Raw genomic sequence first — 11,969 nt, 5'->3', positions numbered from 1 at the left:
CTCTACGGCCTGAAAAAGAAAGAAAAGCGAATCAAAGGCGACCGGGGCTGCCGGCCAAAAATCCTCCGATGGCAAAGTTAGTTTTTCCCTCTATGTTATCTGAGTTCCAACTTTTTTGGAGTAAAAACTGAACATACCTTGGGTTTGTCTGAAACAGCCTTTATATAGTGTTCTCATAGGCGGTTACCAAAATTGGAACTTCTCCTGGCTTCAAGGAGAAATAGAAATCAAACGTAACTTGCATAACCGTTTGGAAGTTATGCTCTTGTTTCACAACGGATACCTGGCGGTTATGCGTGGGATAAGGGATTATCATATCTCATTTGGAGATTTTCCTAAGTGTGATACCCTCGTCCTTGAGTTCCTTAGTTGGGCGTGCTTTGTTTCATGCGCGGGGGTTGTTTCATCTAACGGGTGAATTTCTTCAAGACGAGGATGTCGACACTCTGGACGAGTGCATCACTCTGATGGTGCTTACGTCTTTAGCTCTTCTTCCCTGGACGAGGCACTCGTAGGTAAGTTTCTGAGGGTGTTTACGGTGGTAGGTGGGCTATGGACGACCTGTATGGACGACTTGGAGATGGGCTAAATCATTCCCCTATCAAGTTCCATGTACAATAAAGTCTTATGATATAATTTATAAATAAGGCCTAGAGTACAACTATATTTATATAGTGGTATTAAATATAGTTACTGGTAACTTTGAACTTGTCAAGAGTTGACAGAAAAGCCCAAAGCCCATTGGAGTTAGTGTCTTATTGGTCCCTTTTAGTCCCACTTCAATCCACACAATTAAGTCCAATTGGAAAGGCCCAAAAGGCCAGCCCAATTAGATAATCAGTTAGATATAAATAGAGAAACATACAGAATTTTAAGTAAGGAATAACATTATTGTGAAATGGATGTATGTGTGAGTGTATTCCACTCTCTCTAATTCTCCCTTAGAAACTGATTCAGAGACCACACTTCTTGGGAGTTAATGGAATTGGAGTGAAGAGTAAAAATGCTCTCAAGTGCTTCTGATCTTTGTTTTTTTGAAATTCACCACACCAAGATATGCTCTTTTGTACTTGAATTCTGAAATTTACATAATGCATATTATCAATTGCGAATGAAGTAGATCCATTAATTTTTCGCTACGTATCTTTTGTATGCGATACAAACATGTATTTTTCCAACACATTAGATAGTCAAATAGTCCAAATACATGGAAAAATTACAATTTGTTAAATCTACGATATCGTAAAATTCATTAGAAATTTTGGTACATTAAATGTACTAAAAATCAAAATTCGTGGAAGAATTCGAACTCGTTAAATGTATGATATCAAAAAAATTCAGTGGAAAATTGGGTACATTAAATGTATAGAATGTCTGAATTCGTTAAAGAAATCAAATTCGTTGAATGTAAAAAATCATCAAACTTCAATGGAAAATTTAGTACATTAGATGGATAGATAGTCTGAATAAGCGAAAATTTGAATTCGTTAAATGTACAATATTGTGAAAATTCAATGGAAATTTGTGTACATTAAATGTACAAAAAATCAAAATTTGTTGAAGAATTTGAATTCACTAATGTACGATATCATGAAAATTTAGTGGAAAACTGTATACATTAAATGTATTAGAGAGTCTAAATTCGTTGAAAAAATCAAATTCTTTGAATATACAAAATCATCAAAATTCAATGGAATATTGAGTACATTGGATGGACAGATAGTCCTAATAGATGGAAAAATTCGAATTCATTAAATGTACGATATCGTGAAAATTCAATGGAAAATTGTGTACATTAGATAGACAGAAAGTCCAAATTCTTTGAAAAAATCAAATTCCTCGAATGGACGACGTCAAGAAAAATAAATTGGAAAATTGTGTACATTTAATGTATAGAGAGTCTGAAGTCATTGAAAAAATCAAATTTGTTGAATATAAGAAATCATTAAACTTCAATGGAAATTTGAGTACATTAGATGAAAAGATGGTCCAAATACATGGAAATATTCGAATTCGTTAAATGTGAGATATCGTGAAAGTTCGATGGAAAATTGTGTACTTTAGATGTTTAGAGAGTTTGAGTTCATTGAAAAATCAAATTCGTTGAATGTACGAAATCATCAAAATTCAATGGAAAAATGAGTACATTGGATGGATAGATGGTCCAAATAGTTAAAAAAATTTGAATTCGTTAAATGTACAATATCGTGAAAATTCAATGGAAAATTGTGTACATTAGATAGACAAAAAGTCCGAATTCTATGAAAAAATCAAATTCATTGTATATACGATGTCGAAAAAAATAAACTGGAAAATTGCATACATTTAATGTATGGAGAGTCTGAATTAAAATCAATTTTGTTGAATGTAAGAAGTCATCAAAATTCAATGGAAAATTGAGTACATTAGATGGACAGATGGTCCAAATACATGAAAATATTCGAATTCGTTAAACATACGATATTGTAAAAGTTCAATGGAAAATTATGTACATTAGATGTTCAGAAAGTCCAAATTCTTGGAAGAATTCCAATTCGTTGAGTGTACTAAATCATCAATATTCAATGGAAAATTGAGTACATTAGATGGACAGATAGTCCAAATAAATGGAAAAATTCTAATTCATTAAATGTATGATATGGAGAAAATTCAGGGGAAAATTGTGTACATCAAATGTATAGGAAGTCTAAATTCGTTGAAACAATCCAATTCATTGAATGTAAAAAAATGATCAAATTCAATGGAAAATTGAGTACATTAGATAGACAAATAGTCCGAATACGTGAAAAAATTTTAATTCGTTGCACGATATCATGAAAATTCAATGGAAAATTGTGTACATTAAATGTATAGAGAGTTTGAATTCGTTGAAAAATCAAATTCGTTGGATGCACATAATCGTCAAAATTCAATGGAAAATTGAGAAAATTGGATGGATAGGTAGTCCGAATACGTGGAAAAATTTGAATTCATTAAATGTTCGATATCGTGAAAATCCAATGGAAATTTGTGTACATTAAATGTACAAAAACTCCAAATTTGTGGAAAAATTCAAATTCATTAAATGTACAATATCGTGAAAATTCAATGAAAAATTGTGTACATTAAATGTGTAGAGTCTGAATTCGTTGAAAAAATCAAATTCATTGAATGTACAAATCATCAAAATTCAAAGGAAAATTGAGTACATTGGATGGACAGATAGTCTGAATACATGGAAAAATTCTAATTCGTTAAATGTACGATATCGTGAAAATTCAATGGAAAATTGTGTACATTAGATGGACGAAAAATCCGAATTCGTTGTAAAAATCAAATTTGTTGAGTGTACGTAATCGTCAATATTCAATGGAAAATTGAGTACATTAGATGGACAGATAGTCCAAATACGTGGAAAATTTTGAATTCGTTAAATGTATGATATCGTGAAAATTCAATGAAAATTTGTGTACATTAAGTGTACAAAAAATCCAAATTCATGGAAGAATTCAAATTCGTTAAATGTACAATATCGTGAAAATAAAGTGGAAATTGTGTACATTAAATGTATAGAAAAGCCTGCATTCGTTGAAAAAATCAAATTCATTGAATGTACGAAATCATCAAAATTCAATGAAAAATTGAGTACATTAGATGGACAAATAGTCCGAATAAATGGAAAAATTCAAATTCGTTAAATGTACGATATTGTGAAAATTCAATGGATAATTTTGTACATTAGATGTATAGAAAGTCCAAATTCACTGAAGAATTCCTATTCCTTGAATGTACGATGTCGAGAAAAATCAACTGAAAATTGTATACAATAAATGTACAGATTCAATGAAAAAATCAAATTTGTTGAATGTACAAAATCATCAATATTCAATGGAAAATTTAGTACATTAGATGGACAAATAGTCTAAATACGTGGAAAAATTTGAATTCTTTAAACGTACGATATCGTGAAAATTCAATGAAAATTTGTGTACATTAAATGTACAGAAAGTCCAAATTCGTTGAAGAATTCGAATTCATTAAATGTACGATATCATGAAAATTCAATGGAAAATTGTGTACCTTAAATGTATAGAAAGTCTGAATTCGTTGAAAAAATCAAATTCGTTGAATGTACGAAATCATCAATATTCAATGGAAAATTGAGTACATTAAATGGATAGATAGTTCGATTACGTGGAAAAATTCGAATTCATTTATTATACGAATGTACACATTGGATTTGTCGAAATGTACATATGTTAGATAGGTTGAATGTACACAATTGTGTAAATTCAACGGAAAAAAGTGTACATTAGATGTACAAATTGTCTAGATTTGTACAAAAATTGTGTACGTTTTTCGAAAAATTGAGTATGTTGAAAGTATAGAATTGTAAGTGAGCTACCTAGGCAGAGAAGATGTAGGTAGGAAGTGAGATTGGAGATTCCCATACTAAAGAGGAAAGGGTTTTCTACGTTGGCTGTAGCTCCTGCTGCATCCTCTAGTTTTGAAGGTTTGTGAGGCAATAGATTTATTTTCATTGTTTTTAGTGTTTGAGATGGACGGATAGGAGTTGCGTAAGAAAATACTTGAGTGTACTTTTTCTAGGGTTTCGTGGTGGGTCTAGAGAACCAAGTGTGTAACAATGAGAAGCGGGGAACTTGGAAATTATAATTTCTCTATTAGATAACAAATAAAGAGAGACATTAAGCTTCGCAGAAATATTTTTATGGTTTTGGGCTTTAAGTGTGTTCCCCATCCAAGTACGTAGGTGGCTAATGTGTTGGATTGGTCCATATACCCACCCAATGAGAAATCTACTAATATAATAACATTACTACTAGAACACCAAGTCATTTCTATTTTTATTATTTGATTTTTTTTAATTGATAATTTTATTTATATATATTAATGGTAACCTTGAAAGTATGTTGAAATAGGCCTTTACCGAAATATGCTATTCTAATAGACAAAACAAAACGAGTTCTAAAACAGTATTTAGATTTTTGGTTCAACATTTAAAAAGTATCTAAAAATTTTGGCATATGGTTTATTATTGAGCTTATGAACTTGTAAAACCTACCCTAGAGAATGCCGTGGAAAAGTGTATGAGCATGTGATTATATTAGCTCATAAATCTATCCTAGGAGATGATATAGAAAATGCATGTGCTTGTAGACATATGCAAAAGGCATAAACATGTGAATAATTTATTCTAGAAATAAAGACTAAAAATCATAGCTAAACATGTGATTGCATGACATTTACTAGAAAAGCAAATTGCATGACAAATTTGATGAAGCTTACCTTCCTCCATAGGGTAGCATTTTATAGCAAGCTCTCTCCAAGCATTTTTTCTAACTCTAAAAGACACAAGAAACTCAATGTTTTAAAATCTATAAAATGTGAAAACAATGTCATTTGACAAAGAAAATATATTATTTTAATATACATACATACATACATACATACATACATACATACATACATACGTGTTTGTGTGTGTGTGTGTGTGTGTGTGTGTGTATATATATATATATATATATATATATATATATATAGTTCAACTGATTCGATTTGATTATTAACCAAAAGCATAGCCGGCTGAATGCTAGAGCAAGAAATGCGGTCACCTAAGGCCTCAAGCAAACAAAAGGCCCCCAAATTTTAACCAATAGGGTTATTTATAATCAATAAATAAAGTAATATTTTTTAACCAGATGAAAAATAAATAAAAAAGAGAGAAAAATGCAACATCCACAATATTTTTCACAACACTTTTACAACTAATGTTAAGTAATAGATTGTTATTGATGACAAAAAAATAATTATAGTGATATTTTCATATAGAAAACAAAAAGTAACTTAAAAACTAAAATTTGTTATAAAAAATATTGTGAATATTGCACTTCTAAAATAAAAAGAATAATAATAAGAGTTGAGTTAGTAAACTTTTACTAGTTCTCATTTAAGTCTACCACTTACGCTCTGTTTGTTTCAGTATAAACGTTTTCTAGCAAATGGTTCATTTTCTAAAGAGTATTTTCTAGAAAACTGTATCATTTTCCAATGTTTGGTAACGATCTTGAAAATGAACTTGAGAATATTTTCTGATGTTTGGTATGCAAATTTTTATTTTTATTTTTTAAATTTCTTGTGTAATTTAAAACATGTGTATTATGTAAACCAACTAATGTAATCAATATAAATAAAATAAATAAAAAACCAAGAATGAATTTGGTTTTCATACTAAAATTTTGACAATAGATACAATTAAAATTAGTTGTCAAATTTTCATGATCTCTACTACTCATCTTGCTCATATATATGGACAGTAATGTCCATACAAACATACATACATATATATATATATATATATAAATCATTTGTCTATATACATAAAATTGACATGGGAATACATCTTTAATAAGTACAAATAACAATAACTTTTAATTGTCTATTCTTTTTGCTTGTACATTAATTGTCTACTATGGTCAACGACAAGTCTTTAATATTACTCGAAATTATGTATTTATATAATGTATCTACATAGTATATTATTACTACATAGTATCTGCATAATGTATCTACCAGCAAATACATTTCCCCTAAACAATTATCATTCATTATATAACAATATTATTAATTTACCGTAAAGATTATCCTATGTAAAAGCAATTTAGAGCCGGCACTATGTTTAAAATTTTCGTTTTTTACTTCATTCATTCTTTCTTCTTCTTTTTTATTTTTTTTTATTTTTTTAGCACTCTTATGTGCAAAAAAGAACTACCTAGAATCCATCAAACCAAAAATTTCTTAGAGAAAAAAATAAAATCAAGTTTGAAATTCAAAGTAAAGAATTGAGATTTTGGTAGAAAGGAATGAAATAATTACCGCTGCAAATATGTTCTCATTTGCAAGTTAGTAGAGAGGAATAGAATAATTACTGAGCAATGAGGGGAAAAAAATCTAATAAGAGAACTGTGTTATAAAGGGGAAAAGAAACATGGAGAGAGAGAGAGAGAGAGAGAGAGAGAGAGAGAGAGATCTATAAAAGAGGGGAGATAAGAGGTAGTGACAGTGAGGGTGTGAGAAAAGAAAAAGAAAAGGGAAGAGAGAAAGAGTAAGAAAGTGTACTGTGAGAAAGATTGTTTTCCAAAAAAAAATTTTGGAAAACAACTTATAGAAAACAAGCCTTATTTTTATTAGGATTTTCTATTGACTAAAGATAGTTTTCCGTTGACCAGTTTTTTTTGTGCTACCAAACACTGGAAATTATGGAAAACTATCTTTACAGAAGGTTTTCCAACGAAACAAACAGAGCGTTACACCGCTTTTTTACTTACCACTATCAATCTGTCCCATCAACAAGTATGAAAAATTTTGTTGAACTTTTTCTATTTATAAAATTTCTAAAAAAAGAAAAAAGTCTATGTAGTTCCTATTAATTAGTAGTAATTTTGCATCTAATACAAGATAATCAATTTTCGTCTTAGGCCTCCAAATGCATCAAGTTGCCCCTGACCAAAGAAGAAAGCATACATCTTGGGCTTTTGTATAACTTGGCTCATGGTTTACGATTACAAAAGGGGCATTAATGCATGAGTTGGCTAAGAAGCTTATTTGATGAACAAGTCAAAACAAAGGCTGTCAATCGTTACTTTCTGCTTATATCCCAATTCATCAATGGATATTGGACTAGCTGAGAAGCTTGTCAAATCGGAAGCCCAATTAATAAGTTCAAAAACTAAGAGAACAAGAAAAAAAATCCTAAGAAATGTATGCTAAAAAACTATTAGAACTAGGTTCAAAAACTTATATTCCAATTAATTTTTACAGTGCAGAGAATCAAATTGGATTATACAGTTGATAATAATCACTGGAGATGCAACCCTCCAAACCGTTTTGTGGGCTCTCCACTAGGCTACTACAAAGCTTAAAAACTACTAATTTTGCTGAAAATATTTATTTTTCTCTTCCATAAGTCCATTAGGATTTGGGTTTGCTTATTAAATCCACAAAATGGGTTTCTGCTAAAAATGATTTAAGTCCACTTGCATACATACCCAACACCACAAACCAAGATTACCAACTGGGTTTAAACTATTTCTAACATTCTCGCAAAATCAAAAAATGGGGTGGTTATCCAAAGCTTAAAATTACTAATGATGCTGAAAAAGTCAATATTTTTCCCTTCAATTAGGAACTGGATTTGTTTTTTAAATATTTTCAGCTAAAAATGATTTTAAGTCCGCTTGCATACATACCCGACACCAAAAACCAAGATTTACCAACTAGTTTTTCAACTATTTCTACAATTCTATCAAATTTCAAGGAACGAGTTATCAAAAAAAAAAAAAAACAAAAAGAGAGGGAAAGTGAGAGAGGACCTGAAATTGCATACCTTTCTGAGTGTAGGGATTGGTGGGTTTGTGTCGGAAATAAAGCCAGAGATGCCAAAAGGTTGGGAAAGGAAGGTGCCCAAGAAAGCTTCCACTTGTAGACAAAACCAGAAACACTGCCAAAAACATATGACAACAACAGGTGGGCATTCATGCATCGATCAAATAAAACCAATACATATTGAAAAAAAAAATCCCAAATTCTCAGCATATAATCCTCCAAAACTAAAACCACTAATCAGGGGAAGACTTCAATTTTAAGTATACAATTTGTGTTTGAAAAATGTAAGTTTCAAGCACATTCCACCAAAAATAAATTAGATATAAAAAAACTGACACATGCATTAACAAAGATTAACTAAAAATTCAATAAATCAACCAAAACCATTACTGCCAACATAACAAACCAAAACTTCATTAAGAGTGAAAGATCTCAATTGTATGGCTCATAATGCCATTCAAATTAGAGCTCAGTAGCCAAAACAACATTCATTGAGAATCAAAAATACACAATCTCAAACTAAGTCTACAAAAATTAGGTCTACAAATTGCACAATACAAACTTAATCCACATACAAGTCTAGAAAATTTAGGTTTACAAATTGCACAATTCAAATCAAAACCCTATCATTTGCCCAGAATTTCTCAATCAAATGAAAAATGAACCTTCTCAGTAACAAATTTTCAATTTCACAATAACAAATCTGAAATAACTATCCTTCCTTCGCTTATGCGTTTGAGTTCGAAGGTCTAACACGTGCGGCGGCGGAAGAGGCAGCGCTACCGAGGAAGGAGAGGAATTCGGAATTCGCTGGCTCTTGATCGTCGAGGAAGATATCCCCTTGAACTCTAAACGCACTGTGAGCGCACACGATCGCGAAGCCGAGCGTCAACGCCGAGATGAGGAACAATCCAACGGTGATGAGGAAAACGACGACGATAGTTAAGAGCGAGAGACTGATCTCGCAATCGGAGAACTTGCGGCCGAGAATGATGAGAGGCTGATCGGAAAGTCTACATAGCGAGGTGAGAGGGGAGAGAGAAAGTGAGAGACGATTTTGAGCGAGAGAGAGAGAGAGAGATAAATTTTTTTAGGGTAAACTACGTATTTGGTCCCTATTCTATACACCATATTTCAATTTGATCCCTAATTTTTTAATTGTGTCAATTTGGTCCCTAACATTTCTTTACCGTGTCAATTTAATCCTTACAGTTATATTTTGGATGAAAATTAATGACATGTCTAATGGCCAAAATAAAAAATTAGCTTCTGTTGATGTGATAATAAACTAAAATTTTATTTTGGCTATTTGCTATGTAAACAATTTTCATCTAATATATAATGGCAAAGACTAAATTGACACGACATTAAAAGGTTAAGGACTAAATTGACACAATTGAAAGGTTAATGACCAAATTGAAATATGGTGTAAAGGCTAGGAACTAAATATGTAGTTTACCCATTTTTTTATTTTGCATTAAGTAAAGCGTGTTAAGGGTATTTTTGTACTTTTGATTTTGAATTAATTAGGGGGTGGGATTTTGAAATTTTTGAAGGGTATCTTTGTACTTTTGATTTAAATGAGTTTTTTTTTTTTTTTTTGAGATAAAGGTAAGACAAATTCTTATTAAATAAAATCAATTTGGAATAAAATTTCCAAATCAGAAGGTGTAATGATTTAAATGAGCTAGTACACTTATCTTTCATTTTTTGTTTATAGGTGCCAAATTTTTTTGGACCATGAAACACCAACTAGGTGCTGATATGGTATTTTGGAAACAGTGTATACTTTCTCCTCCCAAACCAAGAATTATGCTTAATAAAAATAAAAGCATGCTTGTCATTTCCAAATTCCATCAACATTGGAAACTTAAAAAATAAATTAAAAAGAAAAACGCATAATTTAATCCCAAAGGAAAAAGGCCCTTCAATCCATTGTCTTTTATTCATCAATGTCCTTTTTCTTTTTCTTTTTTTATTAGGGATTTACAAACATATGCATATGTTAATAAACCATTTTAGGAAAAAAATTTGTGAAAAAGTAACTAAATAAGTGTATGTTTGGATTGCACTAAAAACAGGGGACATATGCGTCTGCGTTTTTTTGTGTGGGTCTCATGCACTGTTCACGGGACCCGCAAGAATGGAATTCAGCAAATTTTACTTTAAAATTGGTCTCACAGTACTATTCACACATTTAAAAATTATTTTGCTATGTTCTCAAAAAAAATTATTTTGCTACAATGTTTTCAGTTTTCAATAATAAGCGATATCCAAATGCACCCTAACTTAACAGTTTTTTTCAATTTCCATTAAAAGTCTCCTAAAATAAATGGTTAATGTATGCCCTAAGAGCACACATTAACTGTACCAACCCCTTATAGTTTCAAAAGGTTAAGAGATTAGCAAGTAGTTAGAATTTAATTGTAATGTGTACAATAAAGGGCTAGAATTCTCAGGTTACAAAAGGCTATTCTAAATAGCCTCTTTGAGACATTGTAAATGGCCTTTACTTACCTACTTTATGAAATTTTTGTCTTTGAATATTTCATAGCACTTTGAGCCTAGATATTGATATATGATTGTTTCAATTCAATCCTGTTAGAATAATGGCTACATGATTGAATTCACAATTTCGCAACAACTTAAGGTTTAGAAGATGAAATTATGAACATAGGAATGAATTTATGATTTTTTTTTTTGGTTCAAAGAAAGAACTCTTATTCCACAAACAAACAATTTCAAAATGTTGAAGGGAACTAGTGAACCACCTTCAAATACAGATGGCTAGTTGATGTCAATGCAAAAAGTCAACACAAGCACTTTAATATAGAATGTCTCATATGATGCCAAGTGGCATAGCAAATTTTACGCACGCGCGCGCGCGCGCGCACACACACACACACACATATATATATATATATATAATCTTCATACACCATGACTCTTAAAAATCCAACTCTCATTTAATGTCATTGCTATGTAAATCATCAACCAAATAATGGTAAAAAAAACATTATAGATGAGATCATGAAAAATATAATAAAACTAACATTTAAAAAAAAAAAAACTCTCTACAAAGTTTAGGGACTAAAATCATATTTTGTCTAAAAAATTATCACGCGCAACACGCAGGGCTGCAACTAATATTACCTAAATATGAAATAGTTAGAACGTCTAGGATGGAGCAGCCCAAATACGAAGATTATACAATTTAAATAATTTGTATGCCAAATGAATTGCTAACAAGTTGGCTTCCTCGTAACATGGTAAACTTTGATATCTATGTTACCAAAGAAATCAATTTTATTGAGCAAACTCTTCAAGAATTATCTTAAGCGGCTCAATGCCATGGTTACTAAATCATTGAACGACACTGCCCGTTTGGATTAAGGAAGAGAGAAGGGGAGTAGAGTAGAATTTGCCTAAAATTAGTCTATTTTCAGCCAACTTTATTCTACTTAAAAAGGTTTGTTAAAACCTTAAGAGAGATAATGGAGAAACCCTCGACATGAATTGTTGAGGAGGGTTCGCTGACGTTTATATATTGCATGAAGAATCTGTACAAGGAAATTGAATCTATACAT

General features: G+C 31.0%; 1 long non-coding RNA gene across 2 annotated transcripts in view; it reads right to left on the bottom strand.

The window, feature by feature from the left end:
* The window catches only part of LOC142617871 (uncharacterized), a 22,918-nt gene extending 13,455 nt beyond the window's left edge, over positions 1 to 9,463 (bottom strand). For both annotated transcript variants that reach the window (XR_012841081.1, XR_012841080.1), the window contains exons 1-3: positions 9,048 to 9,463; positions 8,384 to 8,497; positions 5,287 to 5,342 (exon numbers count right to left, since the gene is read on the bottom strand). This is a non-coding gene — a long non-coding RNA (uncharacterized LOC142617871). The remainder of the gene's footprint in view (positions 1 to 5,286; positions 5,343 to 8,383; positions 8,498 to 9,047) is intronic.
* Between the last annotated feature and the right edge of the window lie 2,506 nt (positions 9,464 to 11,969).

This window comes from Castanea sativa, chromosome 11 (assembly GCF_040712315.1).
Source record: "Castanea sativa cultivar Marrone di Chiusa Pesio chromosome 11, ASM4071231v1".
NCBI classification, from domain to species: Eukaryota; Viridiplantae; Streptophyta; class Magnoliopsida; order Fagales; family Fagaceae; genus Castanea; species Castanea sativa.
This window is presented reverse-complemented; position numbering and strand designations above follow the sequence as displayed.